This window comes from Tenrec ecaudatus, chromosome 11, assembly GCF_050624435.1.
Source record: "Tenrec ecaudatus isolate mTenEca1 chromosome 11, mTenEca1.hap1, whole genome shotgun sequence".
In the NCBI taxonomy this organism is placed as follows: domain Eukaryota; kingdom Metazoa; phylum Chordata; class Mammalia; order Afrosoricida; family Tenrecidae; genus Tenrec; species Tenrec ecaudatus.
The window spans coordinates 21,544,011-21,566,632 of NC_134540.1; the positions used below are offsets into that span (position 1 = coordinate 21,544,011).

A 22,622-nucleotide genomic window follows, 5' to 3' on the forward strand; every position below is an offset into this window, starting at 1 on the left:
GAGCAGCTTCTGGTTTTGAACTGCTAACCTTGTGGATCACAGCTCACTATGGCACCAGGGCCCCTAGCAATGCTATACAAAACTGAAAAGAACAGCCCAGTGCTATGGAGTAGATTCTGCCTCACCAGTCTGACTGTGGACCTTAGGCAACATAAATTCTCTGGCTGTCCCATTTCACCGCATCCTTTACATTGACTTATATATGCCATCAGCTTCGATGATGCTTGTGTATGTTCATATCCTTTCTGGACAATGCTGTTAGGTACAAGAAATCGAAGGCATGTACTCATTAGTTCTCAACGCCTAACAAACTCAAACTACGGACTTTCAACCTCTTTGCTAATTCCTTCTTATTTTGATATCTGCAATAACAAAGCCTAAGAGAATGAAGTCTGAAAGGTGCAGGCAATGGACAGGTAAGAGCTGCCTCATCATCCCTGACTCAACTCCCCACCGTTCAGCTATTACACAGAAGAACTGACTTTGACACACGATATTCAAACTGGGCATTGTTTGATTCTGTGACGTCTCTCCACAGACTCTTGTACTTGGTCAGAATGATAACCACTTAATAATTTTCCTCTTTTAGGTCCTTGTACACACACGGGAGCACGGGATGACTTCATCTTTGCCACAGTGGTTTTCTCCTAACTTATCTACTATTCACCCCTTTATCCCAAACCTGACCCATTTCCCATTGAGTCCATATGACGCACACAAGGAAGCACAACTTCTTCGAAGGTTTCTGATACTATAAATCTTGATGGGAGCAGAGAACCTTGTCTTTCTTCCAAGGAGCAGCTGGTAGATTCAAGCAGCTGACCTTGATGGTAGTGACCTAATGCTTAACCTACTGTGCCAGCAGGTTCCTTTGTCCATACATTAAAACACACACACACACGCTTTCCTCTAGAACTTACCCTCCCAACAATTAAATATCCATACTTTTTAGTTGTCTTTGGTTTTCCTTACACATTGCAAGCCCATTCAAAGTGATTCTCCTTTTGAATCCTCTTCTTTCGTGGCATGTACGTGGAGTATCCTTACATGCATTCCTTCTTATGGGTACACATTATTTCTACCCTACCCCCAGCACACTTTATGGCCTGCTTCCTTTGAAGCTGTAATATTAGCGTCTACATGTTAACCTTGACCATCCCTCATTTTCCATCCCTCTGGAATGGCTTGTTTTCTATCTTTCATCACTTGGTTAACATGCCCCGTGGCTGTTGCTGGGTGGAGGGAGTGCACGCAGTTTGCTTCTCTGTTGCTGAAGCAATCGCTATAGAATATATTTATGGTCTCGCCACCACTCAGCTCTGAGAAAGAGCTGTTATTACCAGAACTGCCACGATGACATAATTTCTCATAGCATGCTTCCACCCGAACAGTTAGCTCGTCTTCACGCCCTGCCCTACCTAGAGGAAAACTTTCAGGTGTTTCTAGCCGAGGCACGGTTGCTCATCTCACCCCTGCATGTGTGTTGAGAACCCCACTAAAACTTGTGTTCTCATGTTGTTGCCATTCCGTGGTAGCGGTGTGCACAGAGCTGGTCCAGGAGAGAGCTCCAACCCAAATGAGCAGCCCCTGGTTTCCAGGTGCCAGGATTGTCTTGCTCCAGGTACCTAGGTTTCTGCCTCTGGCTGTTAAGTCATCACCTCTTTGCTCCCTCTGCTTTCCTGCCTGCCAAAATGAACAGGAGGCCCAGTTTTCAGACTTTCTTACAGTCTCCCATTTGGTGGCCTTGGATACCTTCTTCTGAATTCCGTTTGGTTGCTATGAACAACGCAGGCCCACAAATTCCCTGTCAGCAATGGAAACACACCCCACGTTGGACCACCACTCCCATTTTCTTCACACACAAAATGTGGCGGGCGGAGAGCGGCGGGCTGCACGCGGCCTTTGCGCTCATTAATCACGCACACCGGGTCTTTATTAAACGTTTGCAAAATGCCACCAGGCCCGACCGATGTAGAATACGGCTTTTCCTGGACCGAATGTGTTCCTTCGCTCTCATTTCCTGTTTCTCGGCCTCTCCCTCGTTCCTCTTCCCACCCCACTTCATGCCACGTTTGCTCAAACAAAACAAAACAAAACCAGCCCCAAACACCACGTTCTTCTTTACCCTAAACTTCCCCTTCGCGGCGTGGTCACGGGCAGGGCCTCGCCGCGGTTTCCCACGGAGGGCGGGCGCGGGGGCCACTTGCAGGGGCGTCCCCTGCACCGGGAGCGCCGCGCGCTCACCTTGGTGTGCACGAGGCCACCGCGACCATCCGAGACCGCCCCGCCTCGCGACTGCACCCCGCCCGTCCGCTTCCGCCGCTCGCCTCCCCGCCCCCGCCGACCCTCCTGCGCGGCGCGGATCCCGAGCCCTCGGGGGCCCAGCCGATCCGCTCCCCGGGGCGCGGGGCGGGGCGGACGGGCGGGGCCGCCGGAGACAGCGTCCAGGACTCGGCTCCTGGCCGCCCGCTCCCGGGGATCCTCTCTGGGGCGCAGGGCGGGGTCCGGGCCTCCCCCCTCCCCCCCGCCGGCCGCCCCGCGGACTGGCTTGCAGCGCCCGCGTTCTTCCCCGCTGGCAAGTTCGCCCGCTTCCCTAAATAACTGTCTCGGGGAGGCGCCCCCTGCGTCCGCGGTGCGCAGCCGGGCGGGATGGGGGCGCAGCCTGGCGGGATGGGGTCCCCGCCTCATCCCACCCAGGTGGAAACGCGAGCGGGGGCCCGCGCTGGGGCGCCCCGCTGCACCCCCAGCTCCCCCGAGCCGAGCGCAGCTCTCCGGCAGCACCCAAACAATGCCCCCCTCCCTGCCACCCACGCCCAGCCCTCCGCCGGGCCCACCCTCGAGCCCCGGACGCCGCCTGCCAGCTCCGGGTGCCCCCGTCGGGACCCCATTGTTGCCCGGCGTGGGCGATGCCCGGTGCCCGGGGGCAGTCCCGATGCGGCCGCGCCGGGGGCCCCAGCAGCCTCTCCCGGCCGCTGCGCCGGCTCCGCCCACACCTTGGGAAGTTCGCTCGCTCGCGGCCGAGCTGCGGGGACCGCCCGGGTTCCGGGCCCGGTCCCCGCACGTCCCCCACCCCCCGCCCCCCACCGGGCGGGCCGGCGGGGCCGCGCCCGCTCCCGGCTCCATAGGTCTCGGAATTCGCCTAATAATGCTGTCTGGCTCGCGCTGACACAAAAGAGGGGGCTCGCCCCCAGCGCAGCGCAAGTCCGCGCCCTGCGAGTCGTCCCCGGGGCGGGGTGGGGGCCCCTCCGGCCGCCAGGCCCCGCCGGCCCCGTCACCTAGGGGCTCCCGGAGCGCCGCGGGCCATGTGCGCGCTATTCGGGTGCCGCAGCAAGGTGGTGCAGGTGAAAGGGACGCGCGGCCCGGGAAGGAGGCCGGAGGGGCGGGGGCAGGGGTGGGGCGGGGTGGGGCGGGGTGGAGGCTCCGCGGACCAACCCCCCCGCCCGGCGGCCCGGGCGGCGCGACGAGGGCCGGGCAGTGGGTGTTGCCTTCTACCTCTGCGAACGGGGAGGGGTTAGTTTCCCACCGGGGATTTCAACCATCACACTCAGAGCCCGCCTCCTAATCCTCGGGCGGAGCGGCTCGGGGGCTTTGCCCCATTTTCTGGCAATAAAGCGACTTAGCGCCTGCCGCCGCCGCCCCTCCCCGCCGCCGCCCCCGCCCTCGGCCCCACCCCGGGGCTCGCCCAGCCCGCCCGCCGCGGAGGGGCTTTGTTTCGGGGGCGGAGGGCCCGGAGGTCTTTTGTTTGGGGGCTGGTGCTTTCACCCCCCCGCGCCTCTCCGGTTTCCTGAGCTCCGGGCTGGAAAGGAGGCGAAGCGGCGGCTTGCAACCCCCTCGGCTGGGCCCCGAGGTAATTCGATGCGGGCCTGGAGCGGCTCCCCACGCTAGCCCCGGGCTCGCGGCTCGGCAGCCGCCACCCACCGGCCCACCCTACATTTAGCGCATCATGTGATCCGGGTAAGTCAATTGCAAGTCCAACAGTTCCCTGGGTTGCCCCCCATTCATTTCCTGCGAACTGCAGCGAGCAGCTGAGAGGCGCTGCCCGTGCGAGTGCGAGTCTGCGCGTGAGTGTGCGCGGGTGACGCCGTGTGTGTGTGTGTGTGTGTGTGTGTGTGTGTGTGTGTGTGTGAGAGAGAGAGAGAGAGAGAGAGAGAGAGAGAGAGAGAGAGAGAGAGAGAGAGAGAGAGAGAGAGAGAGAGAGAGAGAGACTGACTGACTGTGTAAGGGAAAGAAAACAATTTCTCCTGCCCTGCACCTTCTATACAGGTCTGTGCCGATTCCGTTTCTTATCAAAATAAACAACCCACTCCCCTCTCTTTTGGTGTTTTTATTTATTTATTTTGTTGCCATCCCCAATCCGACCGTGTTCTCGTAACATGTTTTATGTTCCTTCTGTCATCCACTCAAGTGAAATCATTGGGGTTGGGCTGTAGAGGGGAAAGTGTTGGGGAGCGGGCCGGGGGAGGGGGAGGCGATTGCAAAGCTCCTGGTAGCGTTGGTCGGATTCGTGGAGAATAAAGGTGGATTCTTAGCCTCCCGCCCACTCCTAATTTTTTTCTAAAATACAACGTCTTAAAGAACTTATCGAGTAACGTGTATTAAGCATTTCCCCCCTTACTCCGAGTGAAATGGTTGGTGGCCAGGTTTGCCCGACAGTTGGCAAGGATGACAAATGGAACACCGGGCTGAGCGGTGGGGTCTTGTTGAAGTAGTTGGCCCCAGCAGTGGAGGATGAATAGCTGTCGCACCGGGGCTGGGGGCTGTGGGTGTGCGCCGGGGAGCGTGGAGCAGAAGGGGTTAACAGGCCGAGATGACACTGCTCGCATGAATAGTGGTCCTGGTGCTACATTCATTATTGTCTCCGGTCGTAATGATGTGTAACTGTCACTTGCTACAGTGCCTGGTTCAGGGAAGTAGCCTGAGCCTGGCCCTTGGCTGTTATTTCCAATGACGCGGGGACCCGGCCAGAGTTGACTAGGGACAACTTTGCAGTGTCCAGCCGGGGAGCTCTCGCCGAGCACTCGGACTTGACCTCGGCGATATTAGTGGGTGTTCCTGTTAGATGCTCCCCCCGCGGGGAGACTCAGCCAGGCTTTGGTGGGGCTGAGAACTGTCTATTAGAACTTTGAAAACTTTCATCTTTCGGGAAAGGGTGGGGTGCACTCAACAGTTCTGTTTCGCTGTGCATTTGAGGCAAGAAGCTGGGGAAAAAGTACCAATTCCTTTGTTATATGCGCTGCAGCTTCCCAACCCCCTCACCCTGTGCTTCCAGTTTTGCATACTTTAATAGTAATAGCCTTAATTCGCCTAATAAAAGCTGACTGTGTTGAGATAAGGAGTATTAGTACAAAGGAATGCGTAATCTGGTTAAACACTTTGTGTGGTTACCATTGTCCCTCTCTCTAATTTAAATGTACAGATGGATTAAAGTGCCCTTCGGTAGGAATTGTCTTAACCATTCCCCTGGCTCACCAAGTGAGTCCGCCTTGAAGCCAGTTGGCTTTCTTTTACACCCACTTCAAGGTTCTCCCACTTGCCCTGTAATGCCAGGGAGGTGAGCAGCTCTATTTACATGGAGTGCCTGTGCATCTAGACCTCTTCTGCAGACGTCTGCCAATCAAATGCACGTCATTCCGTAAATCCACCTAGATGCCTCCAATCTCTCTTCTGACTGGAGGATAGAGTTGTTTAGGTTAAGTCAGTGCTTGGAAATAAATTTGTTGGCTTTTAGCAGGCGGCTCCTTGTGATGGGGATAGGAGTGGTCACTCTGAAGAGTGGGCGGACACCATCCAAGAAAGAGGCTTTCCAGTGTGCATTTAATGAAAACTGACCTGCTCCCTCCCCCACTTCCCTCTCTTCCCCCCAAAAGCTTGTCTGTGCTACTCACGATCTCATCCGCATGTTGTTTACATTTTTGAAAAGCACACAGAAATTGGTTTATGATAAAGAGTGATATTTTTAGCTGCGAAAATCCAACCGTCAAAGCTTAGAGCAGAAGATGTTGAAGGACAAACGGTTTAGTTGCATAAGTTGCATCTTTACTATTACAGCCTGCTCAGTCTTGAGAATCGAATGATGATATTAAGCCCCTTTGGAGTTGGGAACGGTTCAATTTGAGCCTACCGGAATGAGCACACATTTGTCATGTATTCTGGAAGGTTGTTTATTGTACCTCTTCATTCATATCTTTCATGAAAGATACTTAGATGGGTAAAATTTGTAATGTTTTCCCCTAACACTGTCGTGCTTTATGACCCAGGACTGTTAAGTAATAGAGCTATGTCAGGTAAGCAAAATGTTCTTCAAAGGTTTCTGTTGTGTTATGAGACACAGAAGGTAATTTATATGTTACTATTGGGAAATGGATATTTGAAAGAAAGTGAGCAGTTTGTTTTTCCAAGCTTTGTATTGTTATCTATGAAAATTGCTGCCCCCATGAGCCTTTATTTCATTCCCCTCCCTCACCCGCCCCCCCAACAAAACAAAAATAGAAAACCTTTCTTTCCGAAAAATGAATGCTATTGGGATGCAAACAGGTCTGAGTCTGTAGCACTGGAGACCCTGATTGTAGCCACCCTGGCCTAGTGGTTGCTTACCACAGCTGTGCCTCTTGTGTGCGACCGAAGGAGAAGGGGGCTGCACTGGCAGAGACCATCCGGCTTCTCAGGCCAAGAGTCCAACCAACCAGAGCGCTGGATGTTCATTCCTAGCAGCACATCACTGGGCCCATGGTATCCACAGTGCGTCTGGCCAGTTAAATATATCCATTCCTCGGGCTTTTCATCTTGGCCTCCTGTGAAAGGCAGACACGCCCTTTCACAGCCTTGAGAATAAATTTTAGGTTCTCTGGCCCGGAGCAGGTGGTTCTCAATAGAATGAAATAATTTGGGCTTAAAGATAGGTGTGCTTTATCTCCACCAGCACAAGGAAAGGGCCGGGCCCCCAGGCACATTACTGAGGCCATTCTCAATTCAAGTCGATGCTAGTTAGGCTATTGAGTAATCTTCCCCAGTGAGATGATAGAAATTGTTAACCAGTGGGACATAGGAAGGCTCTGGACATGTCCACCGTGGCGTGGATTGGAACCTACGGAGAACCCTCTATTTAATAAATAAGAGTCGACTAAGCACGTGAAATTGAGGTGTCAAGTTATTTGTGGCGCCTACCCGGTGAGAAAAGCAATCTTTCAATTGCGTCAGTTTAATAAATCTAGGAGAGCGTTTGCTCCTTCACACCAAACACGTGAATTGTACAACACCAGCATGGCCCATGATTCTTTGAGAAGTTTTCTTTGTCTTTTTGTGCTCCCGTTTTCCAACACGTTCTGTTTCTCTGCTTGGACTTCTGCGTTGTTTCATGAGTGCCAGCTACATTCTCTTAATAGTTTGATTCAAACTTGATACCCTGCTTATCTCCCCCCACCCCACCCCTCTGAAAACAACTTGATGTTTGTAAATCATTCCTGAGGTGGGTTGCAATTGCTTATCTCTCATTTACCTTTAGGAGCCCTGGTGGTATAGTGGTTAGGTATTTGGCTGCTAACCACAAGGTCTGCAGTTCAAAACCACAAGTGGCTCCTCAAGAAGGGGGAGGCTTTCTACTTCTATAAAAAGTTACAGTCTCAGAAATCCATGGGGGCAGGTCTGCCGTGTTCCAAAGCATCACTGTAAGTAGTCGGCATCCACTGGGAGGGAGTACTTAATTTTTGAGACTACAGAAAGGCAGCAGAGTGGAAATGGCTGAGTTTTGGCCCAATGTAGCATTGACCTGCTTATTATTTTAATTTTCTTTTGAAAAGCCAAGTGTCTCCACCTACCAACTACGCACCACTGTCAGCTTTAGGTACGCGCAAACTCTAAGGGTAGAAATATGAAAATGAAATCACTGCCACAAGCTCCCTCCTAGAAACAAAATGCAAGTAAACAGATGGGCCTTGCCCTGTGCCCAGAGAAGGTCAACAGCCGTAGGCTCTGGTTGACCTGCCTTGCCTGTTGATCCCTAGCCGGCTCTGGGAGCTGGCTGACTTCAGTTCCCCAGAATTCATTCTCAGCGCCTGGATGGGCCACACCCCGTCTGATGTCAGCCCTTAACTTCTTGTGGTGGTGAACACATGCTGTGGATTAAATGGTTACTTTCTCTATATTCTCAGTCATTATGTTACAAAAGGATTTTTTAGTTCAGGGTATTTATTGTCCTGAAAGGGGCTACTTGAGCAGTCCTATTGCTCCAACAGAATTTGTTTTGAGTCGGCATTAGATTATAGGCCATTGACGCCAAAGGGATTGTGCTTTGGTGTAGTGTCTTTGCTCCTGCCTTTTTTGTTTTGAATGCAGAGTCCTATGTTGTTGTGGTTGGTTGGTTGCTTTCTTCTGTGGCTAATCTCTTGGTGTATAATTTTGCTTGTTCTTAAATGTAAGAATTGGACAGGTCCAAGCAGTTGTTTAGGTGGAGAGGGAGTAGCTGAAAACCCTCACTGCTGTCATGTTGCAAGGAGCCCTGTGGTGCAGTGGTTATGCACGGGGCAACGGTCCGCATGGTTGGCAGTTCGAAACCACCAGAGGCTCTGTAAGAGAAGACTGGGTTTTTTATTCCTGTAAATAGTGTGTGTGTGTGTGTGTGTGTGTGTGTGTGTGTGTGTGTGTAACCTACAGGTCACCAATAACCCATGGCAGTGAGTTTGGTCATTTGGCTGTCATGTTGCACGGAAGGAGACCAGGAGACTGTGCAGAGTTTGTGGGCAAGACAGTGGAAGCTGGCAGAGAGGCTGTCTGTGCTTGCTGGCTTGGACAGTCAGGAATTGTCTTCCAGGTGGGACACTGAGCATACTTACCAGTATAGATGGCATTTCGCAGTCATTTCTGGCCTTGATGCATGATGTATGAGGAAGCTTCAAAAAGTCCTTTGGAGAAATTGAAGTCTAATGGAACTGTTTGAAGCTTGCTCACACATGTAAATATGATGTCTGCTTATATATATGTGTACTGTATATACATATATAATGTGAGGATATATACTATGTACGCACATATATTGTGAGATTGGCCCATTGTTTCCCTCTATTGTGCATAGCGTCGCTATGGGTCAGCTGATTTGGATATTTAACAAGATACATATATAAACGTTCACAATTTTTGTTTTGTTTTAGGAACTTTGATGGTACGGTGGTTGAGTGCTTGACCACTGACTGGAAGTTTGGTCGGCCTTTCCTTCTCTAAGGGAGAAAGCTCTGACAGTCTGCTTCCATAGACAGTTACCACTTTGGTAGCTGTGCCAATGATTAAGTGCTGGGTTGCTTACCGGAAGGTTGCCGGTTAGAACCTGCCAGCCATTCCACGAGAGAGAAATGTGGAATCTGTAAAGATTTTAGAGTCGGGAACTTATGAGGCAGACCTGCTGTGCTTGAGAAGGTTACTATGAGTTGAAATTGACTGGATGGCAATGGGTTACACACACATACATAGACACACACATATGTTTAGAATGAGTTAACTATGTAGAATGGATATGCATAATGGCACACACACACATACACACAAAGTGCTCTAGGGGTGCTATTGGGTAAGCATTGGACTGCTAACAATAAAATTGGTAGTTCAAACTCATCATCAACTCTATAGGAGAAAGATGAGGCTTTCTGCTCCCATATTTACAGTCTCAGAAACCCTGTATGAGTTGCAATGTATTCAGTGAGTTTGATATATAATATATGTATGTATATCATATAGGCACTATATTACATATGGCTACATCGATAGATATGGATATATATACACATATATGTATATATCGGGCCATATAACTGGGATATATGAGTATATACTTCAAAAAATTCATGGAAAAATGGAATTAAAAATGAATCAAAATTTCCCATAAACTTTTAGAAGATCCTTATATGCAGTTGCTGTCAAATTGGTTCTGCTTTCTGGAAATGTATGCATATCACACATATATACATTCTGTACATTATAACCAAGGCTTCTAGTAGAAAGCATGTGTGTGCAAGTGAATGCGCCCAAGAGTCTAAAAAGGGAGAAAATGCTTGTTTGTTTCCATATTTTTATGGATAATATTCTCACGTTTAGATTAACAGGCAGGTGAGTAAGAAAACATCAAACCACCAGTAAACACACCAACACCCTTAATTGGCTGGCAAGAGAGACTTTTATAAAAAGTAGAATAAAAAGAAATCGTAATAAAGGCCCATATTCATTTTATCGTCAGTCATCCATTCAGATTTGTATATCGTGGAAGGAGGACTGATTTAATGACTAGAACTATTTCAACTTAGGCAGGCCCTCTTACTCACTCTACCTGACCTTGATCAATCTTTCCATCTCTCCCGTTCAGTTCTCATCTGTAAAATGGGACAAATAATATGTCCTGATTGGCCTTGGCAAGGTGAAGTGAGGTGATGTAAGTAAAATTTCCTTTGTAAGCTATAAACTGGGTGTGGCGTAATAGTGATTTAACAGGAAAATCACCCACCCTCAATCCTCCGCCCCTGTCCTGAAAGGATGAACTTCCCCACTTCTCAAAGTGCATATGAATTACACTTATGGAGAAGGAATTTCAGAGTGTGGGTAGAAAACTTCTGGCAGTCAAAGGTCATGAATTCCATTTCTGTTCCACTAGAGATGTGCTCTGTGACTTTGATAAAGTCCCTCTTTAAAGAGCTCTTCTAAAGTGTGGAAGAAGCTGCTGGCTGTTAACATTTCGATACTGCAGGTCAGTCAAGTATCTGAGCTTTTAAAAAGAGACGTCAGCACAGGCAAATACGCAGTTTGCACCAGCATTTATAGAACAGAAAGTGAGGATCACAACTGTTCTTTAGAGATTAGAAGCCTCCAGTGGACCTCTCATGAGACAAGTAAAATCTTTTATCAGTGAGTCACTAGAAATGCCCTAGTTCCCTGAGAGTGTCTTTTGAGTTTGGATAGTCTGCTTTAAAATACTGAACTGCAAGAAAACAAAACAAAACAAAATCCAGAAAACCCTGGTGATGCCACTGGTTAAGAGCCAGCTCCTAATGGACTAGTTGGGAGTTGAAAGCCACCCAGAGGCTCCCTTAGAAGAAAGATCCGGTGATCTGCATTTGTCGAGATTGCTTCCAAGAAATCTCGATTGGGGCAATTCTACACTGAGACCTGGGGTCCCTACCAGCCTAAATGAACTCAGCAGTGCTCCCCCGCCCCTTCCCCCCCCCCCCCCCCCACACACACACACCACAGCTTCGTACTTCAGGTCCCAGTGAAGCCAGGATTTTGTTGATTAAAGGGTAACTAGTTTTGGCTTAAGTTGTATAGCAAGACTCAAAGATTGTTTCCAACTCAAACATATGTTGCTCTTGACAAACATGATACAAAATAGACACGAAAGAAAAGTAGATGATGGAGCTCTTACATGGTTACTTGAAAACGGACACATTTGTATCCACACGTCTCCACCATGTGTATTTCTTTACACACACACACACACACACACATTTTTGTAAATGAGGAACTGCCTTTACCTCTTTTATGCTCAATGATATTTTTCCTCTGAGGAAACAACCACTACCCACCACACACCGGGTTCTCACACTCTAAACCCAATACCGTTGGTCAGGCAAACCAAGAGATTCAAATGAGCTGTACAGTGTAACCCATTTCCCACCCTGTTCTGTGCCACACAGATGCCTTACCTAACTCCTGTTTGTGAGTCAAGTAGCACTGTAAATGTCACTTTCTAGGGGACTCATATTTATTACCCATTGCTTTTAAAAATGCTCTTCGTTCCAGTCTTTGGGATGTGACCCCATAGCTCATGGTACTCATTCTGGTGGGCTTGCTTGTTGATTTGTGTTGGTCCCCTTGCAGTAATAAGCCCCTTGAGAGGAAGCACTGAGTCTTTACAGTCATTTTACTGGCATCTCAGGCAGTGGCTAACAGCATGGCTGATACATCGTATGTACTGACATATTTATTGAACGAACACATTGAAGTATGGCCATTGTGCATCCAGCTAGTGATTCTTCTAGTAGAAAAATAATGTCACCAGCCCGGTCTTTTCCTACCGAAGTTTTCTTAATGTCAAGCTAAGTATTTTCAGTCATCTCAGGCAATCCTAAATCCACCACATTTCCTTATTTATTCTGTTTCTGACCCAGAGCAGCCTTGCGAGGTGCGGGGCAGACAGGAGTCAAACAGTGCTGGCTTTGAAACCTCACCTACCCAGATTTTGGCTGTCTAATTGGCCAAAGGAGGGCTGGTAGCTGCAAGGTCAGCATCTCGAAGCCACCAGTTGCTCCGTGGGAGAAGAACTTACTGCTCCTAAAGATTTACAGTCTTGCTAGATCACAGGGGGCAGTTCTACCCGCCCTGTAGGCTCATTATGAGTTGGCATCAACTCGATGGCAGTGAGCTTGGGTTTTTGAAAACTGCGCAAGTTACCTCTCGAAGTCTCACTTTCCCCCAAACCAAATCATACTCTGCCACTAAGCCACTTCTGCCTCATAGCAACCACACCACCCAAACCTAGAGCCACATTGTAATGCGTCTGTCAAGCGTCACCGTTGAAAATCCTATCTGTACTTGGTACTTAATAAATATTAGGCTGCTTAAGTATGTGGATGACTTTTTTCCCCCTGAAAATCGTGCATTGCAGAATGAGTCTTCGTAGCAAAATGAAAGTTGCTCTATATTCTGCAAAGCCTGTACTGGAGAAATTGAGAATTATGTTAGCTTTTCTGATTTCTGTTCCTTAATAAGCAGGTACTGATAGTCTGCCCTTTGTACGTGACTTTCATAGGATATGTCTTGTGGACACTGAGTTTTGATTTAGTATTGATGGATGCATGTCCCTTAGCAGTTCTGTACCTGCCCCAGGTACAACGGTTCGCTTTGGCCACGGCAACAGTTTTCTTTTTTCCTACCTTTGGGGATTATTTGAAATTTTGGTTGCTTTTTGCTGTTCATACTGTAGCAAAATGAAGGAGGAAAAGGGAGAAAAGGGGAAGTGCCTCTTCTAGGAATGAGACATTTAGGGCTTATTATCTTGACAAAGGAATTATTAGGTGTGCTGAAAATGGTGAGTCGAAATGTAAAAAAAGAAATATAAAAAAGAAAAGAAAATGATTAGGGCAAAGAATGTACAGATGTGCTTTATACAATTGATATATGTATATGTATGGATTGTGATAAGAGTTGTATGAGCCTCTAATAAAATGTTTTTTTAAAAAAAGAAAGAAAATGGTGAGTCCTGCTGAAAGTGCTCAGCGGAGTTAAGTTGATGCTTTGTGAAAAAGAAGGTTGCAGAACATACAGCATTTTATATATCGAATTTTAATGGCTGTATCTAATAGGTTGCCCTTATCGGTGGAAATGGACTTCTTTGAAAACCTAAGGTGTCTAGCTTGGTTGGCTCTGTACATGCTGTCTGTATGCACTATGTGTAACACATGAGAATCCCTCATTTGTTTTTTCCAACAAACTTTCATTGAATGTGTACTCTGTGCCCTTGGGTTCTATTTTGTAGGTGTGGCGGCTGATTCTCAGCAAAGTTCGGTGGTAAGGGACTTACTGTCAATAGCCAGTGAACTGTAGAGCAGAGATTTTAGTACTAGAAGGTTCTTGAACTCCCCCTCACCCCCAACACACAGATATGCCTCTTACCTTCCAGCACTGAGTATGATATTCCAGGGTTAATCTTGTAGTCGAGTGGAGCAGAAAATGGCTGTATAATGCAAATGAATATTATGGTTAGAAGCTGCATTATTTGATTTGCTCTAGATTATCTTGATACATTATATTTAGGAGAATTATGTTGCAACGCAGTAGTCAATTCTGTGTTTGTCGATAAATGTACCAAAAGTAATTATGAGACCTCATCTCCAAAAAATATTTTGGAAGGCAACTGCTACAGGATGTGACATACTAGTGGTTAGAATAGACCAATACAGTCCAGCTAATGTGCATTCTACTATTGTATAAAACTATTAACGTTTGGGGCATAATAAAAGTGATAAAAACATGCATTATCTGTACCAAAAAAAAAAGGCTTTATTGATCTAGTTGACTTATTTGGCTCCCTTTGGGTGTCTGGAGCCCTGGCGGCATATAGTGGTTATGCATTGGGTTGCTAACTTCAAGGCCTGCAGTTCCAACCTCAGGAGAAAGGGCTTTCTACTCCTGTAAAGCGTTACCGTCTCAGACACTCACGGCGACAGCTCCACCCTGTCCTGTGGGGTTGCTGTGAGTTGTGGACATGGCAGTGAGTGAATGAGTGAGTGAGGTGTTCTGCAGGAGAAAGGTGAGGCTGTTTCCTTTCATAAAGGTTTACTTTACAGCCTCAGAAAGGTCAAGGGGGCAGAGAAGGTCAGGAGTTTGAACCCCCCGGCCGCTCTGAGGGAGAAGAGATGGGATCTGGCTTCCATGAAGATGGCATCCTTTGAGAAGCGGTATTGCGCTCTGAGGACTGCAAACCGTTAAAAGGGGAGAGAAAACATCACAGCCAAGAAAACCTTGTGGAGCTCTTGCACTGTCTGACTGAACTTCTCATCGGCTGACAACATGCGCGTGCATCCATGTGTGGAAATGGGCCACCAACCAGCTCAAGATCGGGCAGAGAGGGAAAGGCATGGCAGGCAGTTTTAATATAACATCTCTGTGATCTATAAACCCAGTGCTGTCGATTACCTAAACCAAGTTCCTGGGAAATATGTTTGCTTATGTCTAGGTTCTCAAAACATTTCGGGCTTTTGTGGACAAATGACACAGATCTTAACATGGAAAATGGTTGAATTTTTTGAGGAAAAAAAGGCAAAGCTGTAAGTAGTTGAAAGCAAATTTAAAACAAATTTTGGCACCTGGGACAATCTCTGTTGTATTATCTTTGAGATTGATGACTTTATGGTGTTTGGGAACACACCTACCATTTATTTACTATTATATGTGAACAGAAATTTTTATTTTCCAGCAATAAATTCTGGGTATACTTGGCCAGTTGGGCAGACAGTGTTACAATGAATTTATAGAGGGCTGATTGTGGCTATTGAGGCAAAACCAAAATAATAATATGACTTAATAAATTAAGAAAACACATCTTAGGTGAAGCTATCTAATGAAGTTTATTCACTTTGCTGAGATCTGATGTTGTGTATTTCAGTTTATGAATGATGGGAATTATTGTCAAAGACCCCTCTCCCAGCCCCCAAATCCCTTACATATAAGAACACTCTGTTTTGTAAATAAAAGGAAACAAGGAAAATTAGAAGACAGATTTTACACAAGGACAGGGTCCATTACAATATGTCAAATATGTTACTTAAAGAACTCTTTATAAAGAAACTTTAGAGTGGATGACTGTTTAAATGGTGGCATCTTCTGGAATGGGCATTGACTTTTCTGCATGCACAATAAAAATAGGAAACTTTAGTAAGCATACAGCATAATCATTTTATTTGAAAAGATTATCTAACAGGAAGGCAATGAACTTGCAGTGCATCGATAAGAATCGCTAATAGAATTCTCATTGTTAATGAAATGCTCATATAACTGGCCTGAGCCAGAGGCTCTAGGCTGAAATGGTTACCTTATGCTTTATTCATAAGTCGCTTAGGAATTAAGGCGGGTGAGAAAATTTGGGAAGTTTGAGGGCCACAAGCAATTAATTTCCTTAGTGCGTCACTGAGGTACTTTCACTTTCATTCTGAGAGCCACGGAAGAGATGGGACTCCTGCTACCCATTCATCAATTCGGAGATGAGAATGTTCAGGCCAAGAGAAGGTAAACCAATTTTCACAGCAACCCCCAGAGGGCAGGATAGAGCTGTCTTTGTGCCTTTCTGAGGCTATACATCTCCTTGGGAGCAGAAAACCTCGCCTTTCTCACAGAGCAGCAGCTGGTAGGTTTGAACACCTGACCTGGTGATTAGCAGCCCAGTCTTAACCCACTAACCTATGGGGTACCTGGTAAAGTAATTAGAAGGTAGACAAGTCTGAATGGCGCCTGATGGTGTAGTGGTTACATGTCGGTCTGCCATCCTCACAGTCAGTAGTTAGAAACGACCGGCAGCTCTGAGGGAGAAGTTACAGTTACAGGCTTGGAAACCCACGGGGTAGGGGGTGGTGGGGTGGTGATGGTGATGAGTCAGCATTGAGATGGTCTGAAACCGAGCCCTGATCTCCTCCAATACCAGTAAAACGAGTTTTCTTCATTTCTTCTCACTGCTGCTGCCGCCTTGACTTTCATGTATCCACTGCCCTTCAGAAACTGCACGCTGTGCCGCTACCCCGCTCACCAAGGATGCCTTAGCCGGGTTGTCTAGAGAAACAAGTCTATTCACACTTCTCTATGTATAAGAAACACTGTTATATCAAGAAGAAACCTTAGATCAAAAGCCCCTCCAGTCCAATCCAGTCCAATTCAAGTCCAATGACTCACACGTAGCTGATGAGAACGGGGAAGCAAGGGGATCACAGGCCGGTGGGCAAAGTCTCCTGGATCCAGAATCAACAGGAGCATGGCAGGGCGCCGACTGCTTTCAGGGTCAGGAGCCCACATGGAGCCATCCCTGGAGGCAGACAGAGTCCCAGTGAAGGGGCAGAAAAAGAGAGCAGTTCCCAGTCTCTCACTTTTACACAAATTGCTCATGACATCGAGGAGGTGTCATCAGACTGTGACTTGATTGACCCCTAACCAGGAGTTCTGGTTGACTGAATCCCTAACTACCACAGAGGAACTTTCTAGGCAGAGAAGAAAGTTGTTGGGGAAGTGTACATCCCGTGAAAGAGGTGCCACCTTCTAGCTCATGTGAGATGACCTGTGAGTACTACTAGATTAATTCCAGTCTTCCAAAATGCACATGCAAAAAGCATAATTCAACTTTCGACCTGCGTATGACAGCCCAGAAAGGTGTGGTGTATAGAAAGGTCTGGTGGAGGTGTGGATGAGATATTGGACTGCTAACCTCAAGGTGGGGAGTTCAAACCCTCCAGCTGCTCTGTGGGAGGAATGAGAGGTTGTCTGCTTCTGTAAAGATTTACCACCTTGGAAACTAGGGGGTCAGTTCTAGGCTGCCCCATACTGCCTATAGAGGTCAAACGCAGGTATACTAGACTGTGCAGTGAAAGAAAGACATTTATAGGCTGTGATGAAATTTGAGGGGTTGATCCATCACTTATGTGCCAAGGTTTGTGCTGAGATTAGGGAGCACAAAAGTGAGTGAGATGCGAGGCTTTGTCTTAAAGTACCAGCCTTGCCTGTAGTCCCAGAGGGCGGACGGTTATTTTTCCTGCATTTATGGTCTTTTAGGTTGATAGGCGAGTCTGCCCCTCCCAGTATCCTCTAAACCTTTTAGGATTTTTGATTTTGTCACAGTAGCATCCTTATAGTTTTATTAGAAAATCTCTTTCCCATGAAGCATGTGATTTTATAAGTTTTTTTTGTTCTTTCAAAAACAAAGCAGATACGGTCCCGCATGTATTGTGTATCTTATGTTTATGAGACGTTCCGAAGGCATTATCGCATTTACTGTTTCCAACCACTCATGCCTAGACATTGACGGCAGTTAACTCTGTGGCTATTATTTTGTGACGCTCCCATTGTCAAAGGGGTACAAATGCAGGCTTGTAGAAATTGTGCTCTGCCGTGCAGAAATTCACTGCATGGGCAAGGCTCGTAGGTAGATAGTCTCCGTAGTTAGTATTTGGGGATTTAAAAAAGCCTTTACATTTCATCATTCATTGCCCTCAGGTCCATTCCAACCCAAAGCTACCGGGTAGGATGGAGTAGAACTGTCTTGTGGGTTTTCTAAGACTAAATCTTTACTGGACTAGAAAGCCTCTTCTTTCTCTCAAGAAGCGCCTTCTGATCTCGGGGCTAGTGCCCATCAATTTGCAGTATGCTACCAGGGCTCCTTGAAAACGTCCGATTTCAGTGAAACACTTTATCGCTGTTTTCCTTCTATTTAACAAGTAACACATGTCCTAAGAAATGTCTTAGTGTGTGTCCTTTAGTATAAATAATCAAGTGTGCATGAGTGTGTTTGTATACACTGAATTCTTGTTTGTTTTGTGATTTAGTTACTGTTCACAAAATGAGAGTTTTAATGGAACCTGGCTTTGGTCTTCCTTTTCCATGCGGCCCAAAGAAACTTCTTTTACCCAAATTCCATGATGGTAGGCCATTATAAACAGCAACAGCAACAACAACAACAACCATGCCAAGGTGTGGTTATTTCTCATGGGTTGTGTTAGTCTGGATGGACTAGAAACAAATCCATGGACACACACATGTGTATAAGAAAGAGATTTATATACAAGAGCAATTGACCATTGAGAAAACATCCTAGCCCAGTCCAAATCAAGTCCATGAGTCTGATATTAGCCCATATGTATGATACCAATATATAAAGTCCTCTTCAGACTCATGAAACACATGCAATAATGCCGAATGTAGAAGATCACAGGCCAGTGGGTAGAACATCTTTGGATCCAGTGGCACTAGAAACATCTCAGTGGTGGCAGGGGTCTCTGCATGGCTTCTCCAGCACCCAGGGCTGCATCAGGGTGGGTCCATGTGTCTTGTCAGCTGCTATGTCTCCCAGGGAATGAACAGAGATTCTCCCACCCCCAGGGAGGAAATACCGGAATGCCCAGAATCCTTAGGGGAATGCTTTGCCTGCACAGAAGCCTCGTTGGCTATGACCTGATTGACAGGCTAGACTCCATCCCTACACTCTTAATCCTTAAATTGACAATTATATAACTACTATGTGGGGTATCCACACATTACATAATTGATGGACAATATAGTTGGCCCTTGAATCACTTGAGTTTAGGGGTACTGGTGGTGTAGTGGTTGTCATGCATTGGGCTGTTAACGGCACAGTCAGCAGTTCAAAACCACTCGCCCCACCTAAGGATAAAGGTGAGGCTTTCTACCCCCATAAAGATTAGTGGTCCCAGAAATCCACAGGGACTGTTCTACCCTGTCATAGAGGATTGCTATGAGTTGGATTCGACCTGAAGGCAGTGAGGGACACGGATTCCCCAAGCAGTCAAATAGATCTTTTGTCCCCCTCTCCATCTCCCCCCACCCCCAATTTTACTACCAATAGCCTACTCTTGACTGGAATCCTTCCCAAGAACAGTCAACACATACCTGTGCCCGTATAGTCGTAGGACAAGTCTTTTATTTGAGAAGGATTTTTGAAAGACTGGTCGTAAATGAGGTGGCGGTTGAAGATGTCCCAAATGTCTGACCTTCCAAAGTGCCACACTCCATCCACCTCCCCTCAGTATTCCCCCTCCGTCCCAGGGCTCTGCAAGCCACTGCAGACTATCAGAGAACTCCCAGGCTACCGCGGAAATGGCTCATGTGGTTGTAGGGCTGGCAGCTCCCAATTCCAAAATTCAGATGTCTTTCTGGAGGATCTTCCGCATTGTCACCAAACTGGGCCGTTGGCTCACAAGGCTACAGAAGCTGATTTACCAGGTCAGGTAATAGACTGCAACTCGAGTCCCCGTAGCTGGAGATCAGGGAGAGGCAAGGCACAGGTAGGATGCAGAGCAAGAGAGTCCACTTTGCCTAAGGTGTTCAGCACACGTCTAGAGCTGTAAGTAAAACATCAGTTAGCGGAAGCTTAGCGGGGCAAAGGGACGCATGTCGGGTTGGCTGTCTGGATCTGCAATCTTTAGGGATGGTAATTGGTGTCTGCCACGTGTGACTCAGAATGTGTCTTCTGTACATGCTCCGCTGGGAAGGGAGTCACACAGAGTGCCTCTTGTCCACACCCGGGCCTTGGAGGTGTAGTTTTGGTCTGATGCCGTCGAAAGGTTAGGTAGAGGACTTCGGTCTACCTCCAGTGAGCCAAGCCGGCCGGTCCATGAGCCCGACTCTCGCTTCTCTTCCTTCAGCTGGCAGCTGGCACTTGCCTGCTATGGGAACTGCTTAAAACCCAACGTTCTAGTTTTAACACAGACTGTAAAGCACAGGTGGAGATGAGAGGATTTACAGGACATCACAGAATGGAGGCGTACGGCCAGAAGGGCGCTATTACGTAATTAAGTACATCTCGGTCATAAAAGCTGCCTAAATATGAGATAAAAAGGCATTTTTTCCACTCAAGCCCCCTGCATCAGGTCCTCTTTTTTTTTCCCCTCCCTCCCCGCTCCCCCCTCCCTCATGTGCCCTTTGTAATTTATACATCGTTATCTTGGCTTGAGTGGAGAGCAAATGCTTTGAGAGTGATTGGGGCGGGGAATGTATGGATGGGGTTTATACAATTGATGTATGTATATGTATGGATTGTGATAGGAGTTGTATGAGTCCCTAATAAAATGTAAAAAAAGAAAAGGGGCAAAAAAAAGAAAGAAAGAAAAGAAAATGATTAGGGCAAAGAATGTACAGATGTGCTTTATACAATTGATGTATGTATATGTATGGACTGTGATAAGAGTTGTATGAGCCCCTAATAAAACGTTTTAAAAAAAAAGGCATTTTATTTTCAAGAAGTGCTGTGTGTTTGGTCCTGCTGGTGTGACTGCAGCATCGGCTTCACGCGTTTCCTTGTCTTTTTGACGCTCGTTCTCAGGCTGTCCCCATTTATCTTGAAATGGCGGCACCCCCAGCTGCACACCTCCATCTACCAAGCAATTCAGCTGTTTCTTAGAATGGCACGACTTTTCTCTGCTGCTTGGGAACACTTCCAGAGTCACAGAGACACGTTGCAGGCGTCCCATGGTGTTACTAAAGGTTTATGGTGTTTCCCTGAACGCACATTGAATGAGAACATTCAAAAAAAAAAAAAACCCAGTTTACTGGACAGATGCATTTCTTACACAGAATCGATGAGTGTCATATTGGCAGTCAAGAAAAATAATCCCTGTGTAAGGGACCCGTGCGATCCAGGGGTCACCTGTGTTTCTTTTTTTTGCTGCAAAACCATTATTGCTTTAAACATTTTTTAGCAACACCCCGAGTATAGGATGAATCCCCAGGGACAAGATTATTGGCTCAGAATGGATTTTTTTTTTTGCTTTTAGAGTTCATAAATACAGCCAGGTCAAGTGTCAATTTCAGAAGGCAGGAGGCAGTTCACGATTCTGTCCCCGATTGGGCACACTTGCTTTCCTTGAAATTGCAGTAGCAGTAGTCGCTAATCCGTTCCTGGTCTGGTAGTGGTCTGAGTATGGATCTTTAATCACTGTTTCCTGGGTGCTAGTGTCTTTGCGGTGCTCTCCGGTCTTATGAAAGGTTTACAGCATCAGCTACTGTCGCATCTCCCCAGGAGGCAACTTAGAAGACCTGCCAACCTCATTCTGAAAAATAAGCCATGGACAACCCCCCAAGAACTGGATACCCCAGTCAAAATCAACTTTGTAACAACTGACTTTTTAACGTGACTTTGAACATTGTGTCTTTATTTGAGAGTCGATTGGAATGGCTCTTCTAAGAATTGCCTTTTCATTCTCTTTCTCTGTTTTCCTATTTGGTGGTTTCTCTTGTCCACTTGTGGGAGTTCCTTATGTTTTACCATTTTTACCCCATTATCTTGACAGCTACTTTGCAGATAATTTTCAAAAACGGATCTTTTGTTTTCTGCTTTGACTCAAGAAGCTTTGCTTTTAAAAAAGTAAAATGTGTTTCCTGCCTTTTTATTTCCAAGATGTGAAGCATTTTTTTCCCTCCTTTTTCTTTTTCTCTTGATCATTTAGAGCAGACGTTCCCAAACTTACTTGACCTACCACACCCCTTTCAGAAATAAGCTCACTCAGCAAACCCCTGGCAGTGGAAAACTTGTATTTCAGCCCATAATCCATGATAAAGTTCACGTAGGTATCCGCTTCTCAGCCCCTCTGGGGTGATCCTGGCTACTTTGGGAAGCACAGATTTAGAGGTTAGCTTTTTAAGTTATTTATGCCGTGTTGTTGAGCGTATACACAACAGAACACACACACCAGTTCAGCAATGTCCACATTTTACAGTTTAGTAACATAGGTTATGTTCCTAGAGCTATGCAGTTACCCTCACCCTGCTCTATCAGATGTATAATTTAATCTTAGATTTATCCTCCCCCACTCTGTCCATATCTTTAATACGTCTGGGATGTGTTGTTGTACGTGGCGATGATACGGAAATCACTTCGATTTATTTTCAGACACATACTCCTTTGTGCGATCCCATCATTGGCGTGACATCCTTCTGAATAGAAGGTTCATACATTTTCATGTTAAACGTTCTGATATTTACACGTTTTTCTTTTTAAAATTATATTTTTAAAAGCTTACATTTTCTTAGACGAGTTTGGACATGTACTTAAAATTCAATATAGGGAGTATTTTATCTATGGTTTATCCCTTCCAGGGAAGGAATATACACAATCCTTGTTGTGATTCCAATTGGAAGAGCATTAAATCATATAGACAACCTTAGGATAATTTGTATGCTAATGGAATACTGCCATATTTCATATAATCCAGTGCACTATAACATGAATTATTTCTACTTTTTCACACAGTTCTTAAATATTGATGTTTTATTTGTTGTGTGTTTTCTTTTAAATGTATTTCTAAGTGCTCTTTAAGTTTATGACTATTTTATGTCATCTGAGATCATAAAAGTTTTATTTTTAGTCTGTTGATATG

The 22,622-nt window shown here is 46.5% G+C and overlaps 1 protein-coding gene across 3 annotated transcripts in view; it reads left to right on the top strand.

Moving 5' to 3' along the window:
* The first annotated feature begins 3,424 nt into the window (after positions 1 to 3,424).
* KLF12 (KLF transcription factor 12) overlaps positions 3,425 to 22,622 on the top strand; it is a 519,184-nt gene continuing 499,986 nt past the window's right edge. Inside the window, exon 1 of one of the 3 annotated variants that reach the window (XM_075562976.1) lies at positions 3,425 to 3,954. The gene's annotated coding sequence lies outside the window, so the exon portion shown is untranslated. The remainder of the gene's footprint in view (positions 3,955 to 22,622) is intronic. The other 2 variants (XM_075562978.1, XM_075562975.1) reach the window with 2 other exon arrangements.